This window comes from Amblyomma americanum, chromosome 6 (genome assembly GCF_052857255.1).
Source record: "Amblyomma americanum isolate KBUSLIRL-KWMA chromosome 6, ASM5285725v1, whole genome shotgun sequence".
Taxonomy (NCBI): domain Eukaryota; kingdom Metazoa; phylum Arthropoda; class Arachnida; order Ixodida; family Ixodidae; genus Amblyomma; species Amblyomma americanum.
The window spans coordinates 141498140-141514445 of record NC_135502.1 but is presented as its reverse complement, the minus strand read 5'-3'; the positions used below and the strand labels follow the sequence as shown (position 1 = coordinate 141514445).

Sequence of the window (16306 nt, the reverse complement as noted above, 5' to 3'; positions counted from 1 at the left end):
GGTGTAGCTACAATAAACGTTTTTCATAGAACTCGCGCCCCGGAAACTTGTGTCCCCAGTAGTACATCAGTTTCAAACAGTCTTCTCTAGGCCAGTTTTGCAATACATAATTGTCGCGAACCTTACGTGGTCCAGAATAATCTGCAGCTCTCCACTACGGTGTTTCTCATAAACTGTATGCAGATTATCGATGTAGCAGCTGCCATAGCATATGATACCACGCCATAACATACGATATGGTATGATACGATACGATGCGGTACCATACCACACCATACCATACCATACAACACCACCGCGCACCACAGCACACCACACCATACATTACCATACCGTAGCATATCACACGTGCCCCTTCGTTGACTCCAGGTTACAAGTTCTTGTTTTAACGGGAGAGCGTTAAGGGGCACGTGTCGCAGAAAAGCCAGCGTCATCGTCGGCGTCGTTGACTGTGCAAAAAAATGCATGAAAATCTTCAGAGAAGCAACTCACCGTGGCAGCTGGCAGTTAAAGTAATGATCGGTCGCGAGAGGTTGCTCCGGAAGAACAACCTGGGTTTCACAAGCCCCACCGGTGGTAGCACCTGCCGACTTCGGGTAACTCGAGACACGATGACGGCGAGCGCGACTCGATCGCGCGCAGGAACTTCACTCTGAAGTGACCGAATATTCCGCGACCGCGGCACCGGTGTGCAGCGACGCCTCCTTCTCGCGATCTTTACACCTCACTCGTGGCTCTGACAGCAACGACTGGGTGCTGCATGAACGTACTGAATAACTATCTCTCTAGTGGATGTGCCAACCCAGCAGCGCTAGAAACATCTTTACCCGCAATTACCGGTTCTGATGCCAGCTTGCAGTGAAAAATTCACTTGGGAACGAGAACTGTGTATTTCGCTTGGCCACAGTGTGGATTCTGATGTGATCTACAGTGCAGAGGCGCAAAGAGACGACGTAACTTTTGGCGCAAAAGCAGAAATTCAATTTTTTTTTCTGGATTTAAACAAAAGGCATTTCGATTGAAGCTTGATACATTAAAGGAAAATAATTCTACAAAACCTGCTATCGTTCCTAAATTTATTTCGATCAACTAAATGTGTAAGAATAGAATGTTTAGGGTTCAAAGCCCACGTTTCTGCAAGCTGGGAATTTTATTTCTGTTCGACGTATTCAGTTCCATGAGCAGTAACATTTTTTACGTAATAAGCACCTCCGGAAGCAAGGTCACCATTTTTTAATTTCCCGTACGAAGATTATGTTTTTCAAAAATATCCAAATTTTATAATCTTAGTACTTTATTTAAATGAAAAATTGTTTACACCATCCAAAAATACATGACATGAATCGTATCAGAAGTAAGAATCTATGCAAATGTTATTAAAACTTCGTGGAGTGCTACCTAAACATTTCGATTGTTATGATTTATTGAGCTGAGCCTCATTTCGCGCCTTTTCAGAAAGTTCAAATGAGAGCTTACCTCAGGAATAAATTTTTTCGCAAAAATATTTGAGGCATAGATTACGCAAGTTGCGACAACTTTTTTATGAAATCTTTTAACAAATTCTAGACTGTCGACCGCTCCGTCTGCAATTTTTTCTCTAGAATGACCCAATTGTCAGAAGTACTTTAGTCTTCTGCCTTCTGGAGAGGCTGTACGGGTAATCTTAAGAAAAGCGCACAGTGAGGTAACTGAAAATGCCAGCACCTATCTTAAGGCATCCCCACAATCCCACAATTGCCCCTCACGTGTCTGTTCACTCGGTGCCAGTGGGGAAAAGATATGAGCACTGAGACGCGTAATAGGCGGCCCTACTAAAAGAATTGTTATGCGGATTTGAAAAAAGAAGAAACGCGAAACAAGCTAACGCGCCCATCGGTGAAAAAGACCTATGACAACATACTATAGGAAGAAGAAACAGGTTGTCACGACGCAAGGGCTCTCATCGGGAGCGCCATAGAAAAGGCAGCGAGTATTATGTTCATCACCTGCACAATTTTGTAGCGGAAGCTTCATTGGCCACGAACTCGCAGTTTCGCCGTGCTCGAATTCCCACCGTGGTCGCAACGCACCATTTGACCAAACACGGGACTGGTCACGTGACCAACCGCTAGAAGAGCCACATGACATTAACTAACCAGACAATCAGACTAACCTGTGCTTGCAATCAACATTAACCAAGGCTAGCCATGCTATGCCTCAGCTTTCGCTACGTATATCCTGGCATAGCCGAGCTAAGCCACTGCCATTTTTTTTTCTCAAGACTGCTCTGCACCTACCCAAGAACACGTCGAACGAAACGTTGCTCCGGCTAGGCATCAGCAACACCTTCAGCGAGCTCGCCGAAGCTCTGCTGGGAACGCAAACCACGAGACTCAGAGGCACCCCTACGGGACGAGCGCTCTTAGAAGGTTGGGTCGGGACACGAGCGGACTAGTAGACAGATACGCGGTCGTACCGGACCACCTTAGGAAAACTATTAACGTAGGACCATTGCCGAAAAACATGGACCCCAATATTCACAAAAACAGACGAAAAGCGAGGGCTGAGTACGTAGAAAGAACGCTAGCCCAGTTAGACAACACCGTATACACGGACGCTGCCGTATATCCGCGCGAGAGAGAACGCATAGCCGCGACGGTACTGGTAAACAAGGAAGGAAACATGATCACGTGTGTCACGGCAAAGGTCCCCGGCACAGCGGAGGCCGAAGAGATTGCCGTTGCGCTGGCGGCAGCAGAAGGCTACAGAACGGGCCGATCTCTCAACATACTGACGGACTCAAATGAGACGTGCAGGAACTACACGAGGGGCAGGATCAGCAGAACAGCCCTTAGAATACTCAGCGGGGTAACCTCCGCCGAGGAGAAACCCAGGTATAACCTAATCTGGATCCCTGGCCACGCGGGCATAGGGGGGAACGAAAGGGCGGACAACCTAGCTCGAGGTAACGCATTCCGAGCAGGGCAGTCAAATGCTCAGGAGCTCCGCCTACAGGCTTGCCAGGGGGAATACACAGAGACCTTGAACTTGCATAGGGGAGCTAGAATTAGATATCCACCACCACACAAAGCCCTAACAAAGGAGGAAGCGACCGGCTGGCGCGGATTACACACCAACTCCTTTCCTAACCTACACTTACTTAATAAGATGTTCCCGACACAATACAGAGCCACCTGCTCCTGGTGCGATGCCATTACTACACTTTACCATATCACGTGGGAGTGCAAACGCAACAAAGCATTCCACCAACACGAACACCCGAGTGCGGAGCAATGGGCGAGTCGGCTCACCAGTGGCGAGCTCACGACCCAAAGGGCCTTAGTGCAGCACGCGAATGATGCATCACGACTCAGTGGAGCCTTGGAATAGGGGCCCACCCTTGCTGACGAGAAGCCTCAAGTCGCCAGCGCCAGAGAAGACGACGGAGACTTCATAACCGCGAAACCCTTGAAAGATCCTATAAAGTTTTCACTCACTCACTCACTCTCACAACGAAGAAAGTGCAGCACATAGGCAAGTTTCGCTAATAAAAAAATGTTGTATACTTGAGCCCGAGCAAACTCGAACAGATTTCTGCCCATTGATGTTGATGCTTGGATTTGTCGCCTCATGAATATTGTATGTGAATGCCAGTAGGCTCCACTGGTGCGAATTTGGTGCACATGAACACTAGGTTCTCAAGGGCGCCACAGTCCCAACTTAGGCCACCAAAATCACTTCGCCTCCCACCCCAATGACCCAACCAGAATCCTTTGGATATGTCTACACTAAGAGCCGCACATCATATCGGACAATATTGTTGAGCCAAATGGTGCTCTCTTTTTGTCATATCAAAAGAAGGCGACATCATCAGCACAGGCTAAGATCTTAATTTCACATCTTTCAAGGAAGAATCCACGGATAGTGGCGCTTTGAAGGATTCAATATACAGAACAAACAACAAAGGGAATAATGAACAACCGTGGCAAACATGATTTCAGTGGCATATTTTTGGCTAGCTCTTGGTTAACAACTACGCTTGTATAGGGCTCTTTGTAGCAAAGTTTATGCCCCTGCGGAAATAACAAGCAATATTTCCACTCTCAAGAACGCAAACAAATAATCTTGATAAATTTTATCAAATGCCTTTACAAGGTCAATCAGAATAAGTATTACTTGGCCAGTCTCATCTAATACTCTCTGCGATATAGAACGTGCAATATGAAAATGCGTTTCGACACTCTAGCTTCTAATACCGTAGACCTGATGAGAGCCTGTTAAATCAGCGGCAGTTAGCTGCAGACGACCACGAAGACCCTTAGCAAAAAGTTTTTAATCTTCCTTACCAAGCGAATAGGGCAATATCTTTCAACTGTCTTCGACCGATGAGTATCTGTGCTTTCTGGAATTATTACACTATGCCCAGAATAGAAGCTGAGAGGAAAAGATCTACCTAATAAGGTGCCCAAAAAAACTCAATCAAAAGAGGCGTAACCCAAGGGGAAAATATTTTATAGAACTGGCAAGTAATACCAACACGGCCTGACACTGCAAGTCAGAAATAGAAGATATAAATTGGTCTAAAGGGATAGGTCCCCCACTGCAGCATGCTGCTCACTATCAAATCGAGGAACGGCCATAGAGTAAGGAGCTGCGACTCTCCTATTTTTCCCTCAGAACTCCCAAAAATCCCCCGATAGTAGCCAAAGAAAGAATCGAGAATACTAGGATCATTGCTACACGTGCAACTTCCAGATTGCAGATAAAATGTTTCTTTAGCAAAAGCAATCTGCCTTTCATACCTCAGGACCCGACGACATAGTTGCTCATCCAGAAACCTACGCCACCTAGACCTTATAAAAGACACATTGTATTGCCGCAAACCTTTCAAGTGTTTGATTGTTCATTCTTCAAAGCTGCCGGCAAGCCGCTTTATCGCTTTGGTTGCGATGCAGGACGCGACTACATTTATCTAGATTGATCGCAGCCAGGGAGAGCTGATTATCCGTTGTTCGAGAATGTTCTAGTAACTTTGTGTGCTTTATCTCGAAAGTTCGCTATCAGCTTTAAATTGAGCACGGCCGACAGCGGCGGGCATTCTGTTCAACGACCGCCGAACACACATGTCGCTTCGCCGCCGCCGAGTGATTCAGTCCATTGTGGGCGCAAGTAAGCACAAATAAACAGTTCTCTTTTAGAAAAACTTTGGTCCGGTTTCATCTCTTCTGACCTTCGTCACCACTACGTGTCAGTATCATAGAGGTCGAGAGTTCGACGAAAACTCGTCTGGTCGGGGACAAACATGTTGACGAAGAAGAAGGATCGAGCGCCGACCAAAGAAAACAAAAATCAAAAACAGACGTTTCGGCTCCCGTACGGGAGCCTTGTTCACATTGAAATGAAGCAAGCAGCTCAGTGGCATTACATATGCTTGAAAAGAGGGCGCAGGGAGCGTGCGTAGATTGGGTTAAGATTTCCATCGTTGCGGTTGAGGGTGTGACTAGTAGTTTAGATGATTAATGATTCCAAGTGCAGGCGATGGTATAGCTTCTTTTCCGTTGAAAGCACGTGTGCCCGACCCCTGTAGATGTCATGGCCTGTAGATACTGCGTGCTCGGCGATAGCATTTGAATCCACTTTTTGTTACGTACATCGTTACTATGTTCTTTTAGCCGCCTCTCGAAATTTCCGGTTTCGCCAATGTATGCGTAGTCACAGTCGGAACAAGGAACCTTGTACACTACGCCTGAATATTTTTCTTTGGGAAGGAGGTCTTTGACATTTACCAACGCATGGCGCAGTTTTCTTGTCGGAACGTGGGCGATATGAACACCAAAGGTGCTCATGATGCGTGCTAAAGCCTCGCTTAGTCCGGGAGCATAGGGCATGACAGCACGTTTCAAGGGTGACAGAGGAGTATCGCTTGCTGGGCGACATAACTGTTTTTCCACAGATTGCACAAATGAGGTCGGGTAGTTGTTGCTTGAAAGTTCAACGGCGGCCAGGATCGCACCCGCGTCTTTCGGTCCAGAAGGCGAAAGCCATAACCACTGCGCCACTGCGGCGGTACTCTAGAAAGGGTAAAATATTGAGAATTCAGCAAGACGCACCCCAGAGAACGAGTTTTTGATTGAAAAGTAACACACTTCGTGATATTCATCAAACGCAGTGACAGTTGAGACGTTTTTCTGTTGTGCTGGGCAAAGTGCGGTGATTTCAAGCTGCTGAGATCTTCAATGAGCTAATTTTTGACAAAGCAGTCAGCAGAACGAGTCGCAGGTGGAGTAGATAAACGATTTTAGAATAAACAGCGGGAAACAAAGCGACATAGACAGGAGACAAGTGGTGATTTTCAAGAACGCTTAATCCGAAAAAGAACAGGCTGTTCACACTGCCAGGTCAACGTAAACAAGTGAAGCGACATAAGAAGATTCTACAATAAGTTTAAACATATTTTAACAGAACACATACTTTCTTATTTAATTACATGGATGGCGTGCTGACGCACTAATCACGCAGCTTGGCTATTTCGGCGGCCTCGACGATCACGCAGACCAAGTGTTCTCTGTGTTAACCAGAAGTTTACATCGGTTAAATTCAGGCACAGAAGCGTTTGAGAGGAAATATCTGCAATAAAAATCCAAATGTCTTTAGCCGATGGAAAGTGCCAGATAAACACAGAAAACAGTTCGTCCGCGAGATCATAGACCGGGAGAATGTGACCTATTAAAAGTAGAGTGACCTTCTGATTGTACAAAACTTCTTCTATCGCTTCACTTGATTGGCGTTACGTGGCTGCTACGCTTATCTTTTTTTTGCCTTTTGGCTATTTGTAAAGCAAGGCAGCATTTGTTATCTGGATAAACATTGTTGTAAGATAACGCTTGCCTAGTGTCTATATTCTTTCGTTTCGCGTTGTTCACTTCGGAATGGATTGACAACAAGACCAAGCTGTTATCCTGCTAGGTAAACCAGCCAGCAGTATAGTTTCGGAATGGATTGACAACAAGACCAAGCTGTTATTCTGCTAGGTAAACCAGCCAGCAGTATAGTTAACTTTGACAGGTGAGAAAAAGCACACTTTCAAGGAACGGTAAATAAAAGAAGTGCCAAATTGATGACACTGTGCAAGATAAGTACCAGCTAGGTCTGCTAGACTCCAATCAGCACATTTGATCGGACCAGTATTGCAAATGAATCGCTTCACTGTGGTTCTTTTTAGGATCTGCCTTTGCCGAAACATTTTCAATATTGGGGCGATTTTCTGCGCTGCTTGGGACATTATTCTGTCAAACAGTTCAGGGACACAAGGGCTACTATTAGCTCGCGTTTTTTTCTTGCCCCTATATATACTTCAAAAGCCGGATTCACTGTGCTTCATCTTTCATTCTAGTTCACCCCCTCAAATTCGTCTGAAATATTTGGTCAGTTAGTGAATGAATCAATGAAGCAATGAATGAACCAATCAATCGTGAATTAATCATTCAATAAATTTATTCTTCCATCCACTAATTCACCCACCCACGCACCCACCCGTCCATCCATCCACGCACCCACCCACCCACTTATCCATTCATCCATCCATCCATCTATCCATCCATCCAACCATGCACCCACCCACCCACCCACTTATCCATCCATCCATCCATCCATCCATCCATCCATCCATCCATCCATCCATCCATCCATCCATCCATCCATCCATCCGTCCGTCCATCCATCCATCCATCCGTCCGTCCGTCCGTCCGTCCGTCCGTCCGTCCGTCCGTCCGTCCGTCCCTCCGTCCGTCCGTCCGTTCGTCCGTCCGTCCGTCCGTCCGTCCGTCCATCCATCCATCCATCCATCCATCCATCCATCCATCCATCCATCCATCCATCCATCCATCCATCCATCCATCCATTCATCCATCCATCCATCCATCCATCCATCCGTCCGTCCGTCCGTCCGTCCGTCCGTCCGTCCATCCATCCATCCATCCATCCATTCATCCATCCGTCCGCCCTCCTGCCCGCCCGTCCGTCCGTCCGTCCGTCCGTCCGTACGTACGTACGTCCTTTCGCCCTTCAGTCCGTCCCTCTGTCTGTCAGTTCGTAAGTCTGTCCGTCAGTCCCTCCGCTCGTCCCTCCGTCTGTCTGTCTGTCTGTCTGTCTGTCTGTCTGTCTGTCTGTCTGTCTGTCTGTCTGTCTGTCTGTCTGTCTGTCTGTCTGTCTGTCTGTCTGTCTGTCTCTGTCTGTCTGTCTGTCTGTCTCTATCTATGTATGTACGTATTTATAATAAATATTAGGTTTGCTTGTTTCTCCGTGGGAAGATAGTACTCGAAAGGCACATGAAAGTTTATATTAGGAATGGCAGTCTAGCCCCAGACGCTGTCATAATAGAAAGAAGCGATTTGATTCTTGCCCAATGTGCAAAAAAAAAAAAACAGAGCTTTAACGCGGCTGAACCCAGTACAGCGAGCGAAAACACTTGTTTTCTTATTAGCTTTACTGTTGCCAAATATTGTCTTAACTTGTCCTTCGAATTGTCTTCCCACTTTCCTAGACTTTTCTCCAACAAGAAAAATTCTTTTAAACTTTCGTACAACGTGAACTTTACTTTCCGCTGTATGAGCTATCAGTATCAGTTTCAAAGCTCATCGTCATCAGCCTGACTACACTCACAGCAAAGCAAAGACCTCGACCATGACTTCCAATTAATGCGGTCCTTTCCGAGCTGCGGCCACAGAATCCAAGCAAACTTCTTAGTCTTATGCGGCCACCTAACCTTCTGCGACCACCTGCTATGTTTCCCTGCTCTTAACATCCATTCCGTAACCCTCGAGAACCAGCGGTTATCTTGCATTCGCATTGCGTGACCTGCCTAAGCCCAATCCTTACAGCCGTCGCGGTGGCTGAGTGGTTATGGCGCTCGGCTGCTGGCCAGAAAGACGCGGGCTCGATCCCGGCCGCGTCGGTCGAATTTCGATGGAGGCTAAATTCTAGAGCCCCGTGTACTGTGCGATGTCAGTGCACGTTAAATATTCCCAGGTAGTCGAAATTTCCGGAGCCCTTCACTACGGCGTCCCTCATAGACTGAGTCGCTTTGGGACGTTAAACCCCCATAAACCAATCCAAACCAATTCTTCCCCTTGATATCGACTAGGATATCTTTAACACGCGTTTGCTCCCTCACCCGCTCTGCCCGCTTCCTGTCTGTTAATTCTACACCTAACTTTTCTGTTTCCATAGTTCGCTGCGTTGGCCTTAACTTAAGCTGAGAACTTTTCGTTAACCATCGTGCTCCAGCCCCGTAGGTGAGCACATATCAGATGCAGCTGTTGTACACTTTTCTCTTTAGGGGTACTACCAAAGCGCCAATTATAATCTGAGGGAACCTGCCACATGGCGCTTCACCCCATTCAAATTCTTCTAGTTATTTCCTTCTCAAGATCCGGATCAGCGGCCCCTACCTGCCCTAAGCAGACGTATTCTCTTACCACTTCCAGCACCTCGCTACCATTTGCGAATTGCTGCTTCCTCGCGAGACTACTGAACATAACTTTGGTTTTCTGCATGTGTTCTGCTCTGGCGGTCTAACTCCTCGATTATGAGTTGTAGCTCGTCTACTCAATGGTTTAGGAAGGCAACGTCATCAGCGAATTGAAGATTACCCAGTTATTCTCATTATACTCTTATCCCCAACTGACCTAAATCCAGGCCTCAGAACATCTCCTGTAAGCAGGCGGTGAATAGCACTTGCGATATCATGTCTCCCTGACACCCTTCGGTATTGGAATTTTATTGCTGAACTTTTGACAACTATGGTAGATCTGTACTCGTTATAGATATATTTCAGTATTTTCTTATAAGGCTCTTCTGCACCTTGATTCCGGGAATGTCTGAATGACTGGTGAGTTTTTCACTGAGTGGAATGCTTTCTCGTATTCAATGAACACTGTGTATAGGGTTGGTTTATATTTTGCGCATTTCTCTATCACCTGATTGATAGCGTTAATACGGCCTATTGTCGAGTATTCGTTATGACAGCCTGCCAGATCATTTTATTGATAGAAATGTAAGGTTGTCTTGATTCCATTCGGAATTTCTTTAGTAACACTTTGTAGTCAACGGAATGTAAATTCGTCGGTGTGTATTTTTCAAGTTCTTGACGTCTCCTTTCTTTTTTATTAAGTTAATTTTAGCGTTGTTCCGAGCTTCTGGTACGCTCGAGGTCATAAGGAATTGCGTACACAGGATAGCTAGTATTTCTAGCCCAATCTCCTGTCCATCCTTCAAGCCATCTGCTCTTACTTGATCTTCACCAGCTGCTTTCCCCCTTTGCATTGCTCTTAAGGCTTTCTTTACTACCTCTTTTATTAATTCCAGGATGTCTCGCTGCTGTTTGTTACTAACTCTATCATTAACGTTCTAATTGCATTGGCTACTACTCTGCTGGTTTGTGTACAACTCTTGGGCTAATGTAGCTACATTATTCATATTGCTAATGGCAATTTCCTCTTCGTTTCTTAGAGCACAAATGTGGTTTTTATCTATGCCGAGTTTTCTGTTCACTGCTTTTAGGCTTCACCCCTTCTTTAGAGCATGCTCGATTTTCTTCATGTTAAACTTCCTTATGTCGGCGATCTTGCCCTTATTCATTAACCTTGATAGCTCTGCGATTTCTACACTGTCCGCAGGGTAGAACTGCCAGAGTTATCAACCTAATAAATCATTAGTAAACAAGTATTCAGGCACGGTTGAATTTTTCCTTTGATATCCGGGCATGTTCCTTACAAAACTTGAAACATAAAAACCCTTACACCTGCTGTAATGTAAACCATGACTGAAGGTGTAAATGTACGCCTTTTTCATTATTGTCTTTGCAACAGTACAACGAGAAAAGATTTGGGCTTGGAAATGGCATGGTGTTAGGCAATACACTGCACAAAGCAGCTGCACAACTGCGCTTACCTGACAGTACAAAAGCGACGTAACTACGTGTGGTAGTGTCTCTAAGCCATGCCTTTTTTTAGTGCAATACCAGTATACTGTTATTTCAGCGAAAAAACACTTTCAGTGGTTAGTCAGCGCCAGTCTTGTTGTTTGTGTCTTTTCCTTCTGTCCATGTTTTTTGCGTTGCACTACTCTTGCTTAAGATGCACCACCGGCTAGCCCACACCAACATTTTGACACACTTTGCGTCTGTTTTGTTGATCATTATTTCCTTCTTGCTGGACATTGGTTCCTTCCTTCTGGGCATTACATCCAGCGTTCTGTCTCCCTGAATCCGCCTTTTTCACACGGCCGCCATATGTATGCGCGCATTTTATCTTCCAGTTCGACTGATTGAAAAGGAACCGCCAGATCCTTCATGCTCGCGATAGGAGCATGCGACAGGTGGCAGGAGCCGTCAGGCACACGAACGTCATTTCGCAGTCATAGTTGATGCACCGTGGAACAAGATCGTGCTTGCATCTTCTACGTGCATTTGTTTTCAAACTGTTGCACACGAATTTTCGCCACTCCACAGAACTCTCCGCATCTTTTGAAAAAGGAGAACTCCGAGTCTTTCTCGTACCTTAATCTTGTCAAAAAATGTTTTGTGCTTGCGATGTTGAGTACAATACAGGACGTAAAACGGAAAAGAAAGAATTGTTTGACATGGTTATGACAATAACATATTTTTTGTACCGTTGTATCGGAAACCTTTTCCAGAGTTTCTTGACGCCGGTGTTCTAAAACGTGTTTAGCGCATTTGCATTTGCTGTGCTGCGAAAACGTTTTTTTTTAAATTTTATAGTGGAAGCATCGAGGCTCCCGCTCAATGCTTGACTTTATGCTAGCGAGCTCCTTGTGACTAGACGGTGAATTGCCGCCTGTGCGAGACCCCAGACACCACTGATCATTTGTATATTCTGTGCAGTGATGAAATGTTCTTCTAGAACATATTGCAGCGGAAGCTTAAGGAGGACATTGTAATCACACCCTGCATAACTTTTTTGCCTATTGAGGAAAATTGCGTCGTGCCATATGGTCTATTTATACTGTTAGGACTATTTAGTTCTCTAAAGAGCCGGACGATGAACAGCCACGCTGGATCGCCGTGGTGATCGAAACTTTTGCTCCGCGATCAGTGCGCTTTGCGGCCGCGAGTATATACTGCCCCCGAAAAAACCGCCTAGCTGGCTCCAACAATTAGAAGAATATCTGAGCCTTCCAGAATTTCGTTGTTTGGGAAGGTAGGAACGTGAGAAAAAACGCGGCTACCATTCGCGCTGTGCCTCAACAATTCTGGCTAATTCGACGAGTTACGTGTACTGCAGGCGTTGCTTTGCCTTCCAGCTTCTATTTTGGCGCCATGTAAGCGAATGTTGTGGGCCACAGCGCCGAGGGCAACCGCGTTTGCTGCACGTCTTTCAGTAATTATGAAGCCTTATAGCAATCTTAAAAAGTTAACCGTTCAATATTAGTTAACCAGCCTGCTAGTTAGCCCGCGTTAGCTGTATGATGTATTACACCACTGACAATGCTACGCCAAAAAAGTGCTCTTCAACCTCAAAAACCCTGTTTTTTAAAATTGTGTAAATTCTTCTAAAGGTTAAACACCCTGTATAGGAGCTGTATGTTAGCAGTACGCACCTGTGGGGTAGAAACTTGGAGGTTAAATTTGAATTGAAGACCAGGAAGCGAGCTATGGAAACGAAAATTACAGATGTAACTTAAGAAACAAGAAGTGGGAAGACTGGGTATGCGAACGAACGCGGGTTAATGACGTCCTAGTCGAAAACAAAAAGAAGCAATGCACTTGGGCAGGGCATGTAATGTAAATGCAATATAACCAATGGTCGTTAAGGGTGAATTAATGCATACCATGCTGAGCATGCTGATCCGCTTCTTATTCTTCACGCAGGTACGTTTTCTTTTTGTTTCCTCGCCCACACAATCGCGGTTTTCGTTATGTGTCTGTATCGTTGTATTCACAGCTTGTTTACTGCATTGCTAGTGTTCTCTCAAGCGGAGATGTGGAAACTAATCCTGGACCCTCTCACAGCAATCCCGGTTCAAAACCAGGCACACGTTCTACATCTTCTTCCGTTAAAGTTCAAGTAGCAAGCACTGATGACGCTTGCTCCACTTCCAATCAGCCAGCTATTAATGAAATGCTTGCCGAATTGCTTGCGGGCCAGAGAAAAATGGCCGAAGATATTGCAGATATAAAACGTTTCCAGCAGAGAGTGAACTCTCGTTTTGAGGCACTTGAATCACGAGCCTCTGCTCTTGAGTCAAGCTCGCCGACCTCGAACGGCGACGCAAGCGACGGGGCCGTGCAACGCCAGTTGAATTCGTTGTCTGAGGTTGTTAGCAAGCTTGCTTCAAGAAATGATGAGCTGGAAAACCGTTCTCGCAGAAACAATCTTATATTTCATGGTCTTGCTGAAGAAGATGAAGAAACTAACAAAGCTCTGTTCATTGCGGTGACTAAGGTATTCATCGATAACCTTCAGTTGGATTGTCCTAAAATAAAAAGGTATCACCGGCTAGGTAGAAAGCAGGAGGGGCGCCCTCGTCCTGTCATCGTTAAGCTACTTGACTTTCGGGAAAAAACTCAAGCGTTAAAAAATGCTCATAGGCTCAAAAATTCAGGCATTAGCTTATCCGAGGATTTCTCTGCTCACGTTCGATTGATCCGGAAAAAAAAATATGGGATGCAACGCAATCTTATCGTGACAGTGGCTCGAAGGTTCATTTGCGTTATGACCACGTGTTTATTGATAGCGTGCGGTACAACTGGGATGATGTTGAGAAAAGTTTGGTCAAAGATTCGAAATCAACGCCCCCGGACACTGATGCTGCTAATGCTACTGCTGCCAAGCCACCCGCAGATTCTGACTGACGGGACACCGCCGCCAACCTTCGTGTTCTGAACATCAATGCCAGAAGTTTAGTAAACAAGCTTCCAAATTTTATCTCTTTAATCCTAACTCATTCGCCTGATCTCATTGCGGTCACCGAAACGTGGCTACATGATGGTATAATTGACTCTGAAATAACTCCTCCAGGTTTCGTTGTAATTAGGGCGGACAGGCAGAATGGGAAAGAAGGCGGTGTCGCTCTCTTCATTAAGTCTACTCTGAAATTTGTTAAAATTTCGGTCCCTGGCGAAATAGAGTCAACTTGTTGCAAACTCTACGTTGGTAACAAATCATTTATCGGTGCGGTGTATCGACCACCAGGCACTTCCGTAGACCACGTGCATTCTTTAAGTAACTTCTTGCATTCTCATCATATCAACAATCCAAATATAATTATCCTAGGAGACATCAATCTTCCCGGAATTCAATGGCATACATTATCCATTACTGGTCAAGACATCGCAATCAGTAATGAACTTGTCAATTTTTCTTTGTGATTTGGATTAAAAAAGATAGTTGATAAGTCCACGAGGTCTTCGGCAATACTGGATCTGGTGTTTTTAAGCTCTTCTCTTTTCGCGACGAATTTTACATGCGAAGTCGTCGAGGGGATATCTGATCATAACGCTGTTCTTGTTTCGATCCCATGTTCTATTCCTTCCTCAAAACTAACTTATTCAACATTTCCGGATTTCAGTAGAGCAGACGACGTGCCTATCCTGGATTTATTAAGTGACGCATTTGAACAGTTTCAGCACCTCAGCATATCATGTGACGTGAATTCTTTAGTAACATTTTTCGAGAACATTGTGAAGGTCTGTATTCAGCGTTTTGTTCCATTAAAAACTAAAAAGCAAAACCACAGTATGCCCTGTATAACAAGAGACATTCTGCATCTTTCTCGCCGTGTTGCCAGACTATGCGTTTCCAAGCGCAATGGTAACCCTGAACTTTTGCAATAGTTCAGCGACGCTAAAGAAGAACTCCGTGCCAAAGTTCACTCGGGAAAAGATTTTTACTACAGAAATTCTTTGCCGCAATCAATGAAACACAATCCCCGCAAATTTTGGGCATCCATATTGCCACAGAGCACTAGTCCCAATACCTTCATTATTGATGATAAGCCGGTCTGTGACTCATTAGCTATAGCTACTAGTTTCAACACATATTTTCAGTCGGTATTTACAACAGATAACCTTGAAATGATTACTTTTCCTAGCAACTCTCAATGTTCTGTCGATGATATTTCAATAAGCGTCGAAGGTGTTCTGAACCTCATTCTGAACATAAATGTGAAAAAAGTAGTGGTCCTGATGATATCCCTAATGTATTTCTGCATCGTTACTCTCTTTGGACCAGCCGCTATTTGACTACCATCTTCCAGAAATCCCTATCATCCGCAACCGTCCCCGTAGCCTGGAAGCTTGCAAAAGTTATTCCCCTGTTTAAAGCTGGCAGCACCCAAATCTTGTCCAACTATCGCCCCATTTCGTTAACTTCACACTCATGCAAATTACTATAACATATCATTCATAAGCACATTACAGAATTTCTTGAAGCTAACAATATCTTGTGCAAATTTCAGCATGGGTTTCGGCGCGGGCTCAGTACCATTTCACAACTTGCAGAATTCACGCACGACATTGCTAGTTCCCTCGACACGGGCTCACAAATCGACGCTTTATTTATCGACCTTTCTAAAGCTTTCGACACCGTTCTAAACAGCAAACATCTTTGTAAACTTAATGCAATACTCAAAGACCCGTTACTGGTAGACTGGATATCAAGCTTTCTTTCTAATCGTACACAGTATGTTACTTTCAACTCCTGTTCATCTGAAACTGTTAATGTATCATCCGGTGTACCACAAGGATCCGTGCTCGGACCACTGTTGTTCTTATTATACATTAATGATTTGCCAGAAAATATTATTTCTAAAATTCGGTTGTATGCAGACGATTGTGTGATATACAGTTCAATTAACACCCCTGAGGATCACGCGCAACTAAATCAGTCATTCGTGTCATTCTGCTCATGGTGTAAAACATGGCAAATGCAAATAAACTTTCGTAAATCTGTATACATGTCGTTCTGTAATCGCACAATACCATCTTCTTACACCTACTCATTCAAAGATAACTCTCTAAATCAAGTGTCCGAGTACAAATATTTAGGTCTTCTTTTTTCTTCTAACTTGTCCTGGTCAAAGCATATTAACACAATATCCAATAATGCAATGCGGAGGCTCGGTTATCTAAAACGTACACTTAGTGTTGCCCCCCAAGAAACTAAACTGGTAACATACAAAGCTTTAATTCGTCCACTTTTGGAGTATGGGTCAATAATCTGGAATCCTCATAAACAGTCCGATATCAGTAAGCTGGAATCCGTCCAAAGGAAAGCAGTACGGTTTATTTGCCGACGGTATGACAGAA

The 16306-nt window shown here is 44.8% G+C and overlaps 1 pseudogene; it reads left to right on the top strand.

The window, feature by feature from the left end:
• Window positions 1-13852, top strand: part of LOC144095548 (uncharacterized) — a 57684-nt pseudogene extending 43832 nt beyond the window's left edge.
• Window positions 13853-16306: the final 2454 nt, after the last annotated feature.